We start from the raw sequence: 4,484 nt of genomic DNA, 5'->3' as shown, positions 1-4,484 counted from the left end.
TGGAACTGGCTAATTTGTCAATTTTTTGTTACAAATGTTCGTATTTTAATATTCAAAAATGTTTTTGCCCAAAACATATGTGCACTACATGTCAGTAAAAATACTATGCAAATATTGCTGTCCTTGAATGCTGAGTAAACATTGACAAAGCACTGATTGTATCTCTTGTACTTTATCAATGCAGTATCTAAAAACTTTGCACCGTAGTGGTTAAAATCTCATTCTAATAAGAGTTGAAAGCGCATGCAGTTATTAGGTTTATAGGGTTATTGAATTATGGTTAACGGTTGGTAGAATTTTTTTTAAAACATTATCTGCCAATTACATCTGCCACACTGTAAAACCCAATAAGTTAATTTTACTCAAAACTTTTGGTGAAACTGATTACATAAAATATTTTAAGTAACTAAAACTTAAAAATAAAAGTTAAATAAACACACTTTATTTATTAGCATTAGATAAATATTTTTAAGTACCATTGATAAATGTTTTTATGTTATATCCACATTTTTGGTTTAGTACTCTCTACTTGATATTTTGAGTTTCAAGTACAAATCTAGCTCAAGTAACTTTAAGGAATTAATTTTTAGTTTCAAAATGTTAACCATTTTAAGCTAATACAACTCAAAAATTTTAAATACAAATGCTTGTAATATCCAAATCTACTGTGTTTTGAATTTGATATTTTAAAAAAAAGTGCCCAAAATAATTACACTTGTAAAAACATAAGACAGAAAATATAAATTCAAGTTACAAATCTATTGAGTTACTTTGACACATAGCCTTTCTAACAAAAAGCCCAAAGACATAAATCCACCACATTTTATAGGGAATAATGTCAGAAATTTTGGCACAAGGTTACAATATTAGAAATAAAGAATTTCACAACATGTTTTAAGAGTATTCAAATTTGATTAACACATGAGTATGGCCTTTTTATTAAAAAACAAACAAAAGGAAAATAAAATCCTGCATTATTAGGTGGGAAAACCGAATGAAAGTAATAGTATAGTATAGTGCAGCTAATACACTGAAATATAATTGGTAACCTTTTTAATATGCCAATACTGCGGTTATGCAAAATACACATTTGTAGAGTGCAATCACAGTCTCAACAACAAAGCAATAAAACTTTAAATAGAAAAATACTTCTTTAGAGACATAAACAAAGTGTTATAAACCTCCTTAGCGCCTTATGTCAGTTATGAGTAGTTCAGGAGGAACGTTCCTTAAGTGACATTCAAGATCCCACCTAAAAGCCAGAAATGTAGTGAGATTGTCCTTCATTTTCTCTATAGATTTACAGTTATCTGACTAAAAACACAATCAAAATCAACTAAAACACAAGTGATGATGGGGGAAAAAAATTTATAAATAAAATAAAATCACCCCTTTTACTTTGGATGTGGCTTTTAGATAATGAAGTATGAAACAGAGTCTGCAAAGATTTCTTTATTCTATTCTCTCTTTTTATAAAAAACTTATCCAGACTTGGAAACATGATAAACTGAATTACTTGCTTTAACAGGCACTTGAGGGCTGTGTAGGAATCCTGGACATTATTCTGCTGCCAAAAGATCATTTTTAAGACTCAGCACTTTGGGCTTCAACTTCCCACCCTCCAGACCCATCAAAACTTTCTGACTAAAGTCAAAAATGTTGGCCAAACATTTTGGGTAGCTTAGGTGCAGGATGTCGGTCAGTCCAAATATTACTAGAAATGCATCAGCCAGGGTGGTGAAAACAATGATCATGTTACCCTCGACCAAAACTGCAGTCTTGTCAGGGCAGAAGAATGTTGCATCGCTGGAATTGGCTCTGATCAGGAGGAGTCCAAGTGGCACTTCACTAATATCTGGTCTATCATCTACAGAAAACAAAATTACTACATGTTAGTGCATTCCTATTTCTCTTAGTTTCATCTATACAAGTCACATTTCTGGATTATTACTAGCTCAGAAATCAATTGTTTGAACAACAAAAAAGCCACAACACACCAAAGATTTGAGAAAACAAACTGACAAAAATAGTACTTTTAGTAAAGCAAAGTCATACCTCTTCGTAGCAATAACAACAGAAAGTCAATAGGAGTTATATATTTTTTTCATTTGTACAGTGATGTATGGTTGGGCTAGGAACATTATGGAAGGTCTACACACATTAAAAACATGTAGTGTTTCCATTATGTGACATGGACACTGTTGTAGACAGATCCAAGCATGGAGATGCTTCTCAAACTCTCAAAGTGTCATAATGTTTTGAGAAATCTAAACAAGGATGCTACTAAGATATTGTTCACAACTTTGTCCAAAACTTACATCCCATGTTTTGATGAAGGTAGAGGTGTCTTTGTACAAATAGGCAGAGAGGGCATGAAGCACACCAGCACTTTGGGCATGGATATCAGCTTGTTCCTACATCACAAGAAAATTTTTATTTTAAATTATTGGCTAACCTAGTCAAGAATGGTAATTAAAATTGAAAAATTGATCAAATTAATTAAAGCTCAAAAAACAAGACAAAAACCCACTAACCTGGAGATTATAGCTTCTGAAGAGCTGAGACAGGACATCAGACACGTTCCCTGTGCAAACAGCTTTCTTTCTGAATAAGCTCTGGAGCCGGGGAGCATGTTGGTCCAACAGCATAAAAGTGGTTCTTCAGGTGGAGGTTTGTAATCCTGTGGAATTCTGCACAGATCTGAACACACAGGATACATTTGTGTTTACAAGTTTCAATTAGTCTATAAATCTTTGCAAAATACATCAAAATCCTTACACTCCAAAGGCATAATTTGTTCAGACAGGCCAGATAACAGGAGTTGACATAAAATACATCTTGTTAGATCCATCTATATACATTCTTACCTGGGACTGGGATTTCAGAGTAGGCCAGCAATCCAGGATCTGACCTACTGGTAGGTCATCATTGATGATCTCTTTGCATTGCAAGGCCAAAGTTGTGTGCATCAGCTTTGTAATCAGGATTCTTTTCACTTTTCTCGACTTCATCTACAATCTGTAGTCTTAGCTGGTCAAGGTAAACAGCATCTTCACCCCTGAAAATTTACTTCTGCCCTGGCATGGACATAACAGTAAAACACAGAAGACAAGACAGACTACAAAGAGAACAGAAAAGACACACAACCAAGGAGACACAGATGAAACATAACCAGCCAAGAACTCAACTAAACCTTAACTAATAATAACAACAATACAAGAACTTCACCTCATTTCAATATAACATAAAGCAAAAATACAAAATAAACTCAAAATGCTGTGTCACAGACCCAGCCCCTGACAGAAAAAAAACAAACTAAGTCTTTCACTAATGAACACTGGGCATCAGAATAAAATAAAACGAAAAAATAACTGTTTGGTAAATATATTATTGATGGATTCACCCTTAAGCTAACCTAAAATAGACCAGGCACAACAATTTTACAGTTCAGAAGATTCTACATTTCAACTTAGTATACATAACTATTTGCAATGTAAACCAAGTTCTACCGTGTAATTATGTAATGATTAATCACTGCTTTTGTAAGTATGTCCTGTGCCTACAATTTTGCTGCCCCAGTTTTAATATGTACAACTCCAGAGAACTAAACGTAAGTTTCAAGTTCCACCAGTTAGCAAATGGGCTAGCCAATATCAATATCCATGTATGCGCCAAGTGTGAAGCAGCGCAGCAGTGCATATTGATTCAACAATTTAACCACAAGGCAGTTTATAATCTGCAAATCCAGAAATGCCTTCTAAAGACTTCTTTTAAAATAGTAAGAGATTAGAAAAGTTATTAACACATTATTAGTCCCAGCCTCTGCTCGGACTAATGTGTTATACTAAATATGAGCTTATTAGCATAATTCATGCAAAACACTTTGGGGCCAAGCCGACATGGATAAAACGACGCATGCATGTAATTCTTAAATGCCTGCTAGAGTTGTACATTTATGACGATAAAAACCCATATTACAACGGAGAACTATAGTTTCAGAAAAAATAAAACTTACCACAAAAGCGCTCCTGAAGATGCTGCAAAGGCGGTAAATGCAGCTAGCCAAGTGCAGAGCGTTAGCTGTTCCAGTTCAAAAGTCCGTAACATACCATAGCACGCCCTCCTTTATCCAGCGTCAAAGGCAATGCCGCAAAAAACCCTTGACAAATGTTTTTATTTCTGTTCGGATATTAACGTTCCACAAGTTTCTTTCGGAGTAATGAGCGGGCATTCGCACTCGAAGCGAGGAATCCAAGATGGTTGCCAGCACTTCATAAAGAAACAGGTGGCGCACGTAGGTACGTACGTACGTAGGCACGTAAGTGACGTCAGTGTTAAAACTCAAATTATTTGAGGGCAATGCCAGAAACTAATCAATATATTCAAGTACTGATAACTTGAAAAAACAAACTTGTTCAAACTACTCAAAAAAATAAAGGTGTATGAACTTATAACAGGTTTTTAAGTAGTTGGAACTCATTTCA

At 34.5% G+C, this 4,484-nt stretch overlaps 1 pseudogene across 1 annotated transcript; it reads right to left on the bottom strand.

Annotated features, from left to right (window-relative positions):
- Positions 1-702: 702 nt before the first annotated feature.
- LOC147314165 (uncharacterized) lies at positions 703-4,107 on the bottom strand (annotated as a pseudogene). The gene is made up of 5 exons (XR_015124810.1): positions 4,016-4,107; positions 2,868-3,058; positions 2,535-2,700; positions 2,303-2,414; positions 703-1,867 (listed from the first exon to the last, which is right to left on the bottom strand). The product of XR_015124810.1 is annotated as an uncharacterized LOC147314165 (transcript).
- Between the last annotated feature and the right edge of the window lie 377 nt (positions 4,108-4,484).

Source organism: Aulonocara sp. 'chitande type north' Nkhata Bay, linkage group LG14, assembly GCF_057382095.1.
Source record: "Aulonocara sp. 'chitande type north' Nkhata Bay isolate Kocher_YH1m ecotype deep benthic linkage group LG14, A_spYH_male_GT1.1, whole genome shotgun sequence".
In the NCBI taxonomy this organism is placed as follows: domain Eukaryota; kingdom Metazoa; phylum Chordata; class Actinopteri; order Cichliformes; family Cichlidae; genus Aulonocara; species Aulonocara sp. 'chitande type north' Nkhata Bay.
Note: the sequence above shows the minus strand (reverse complement) of the source record. Positions and strands in the feature narration are given on the sequence as shown.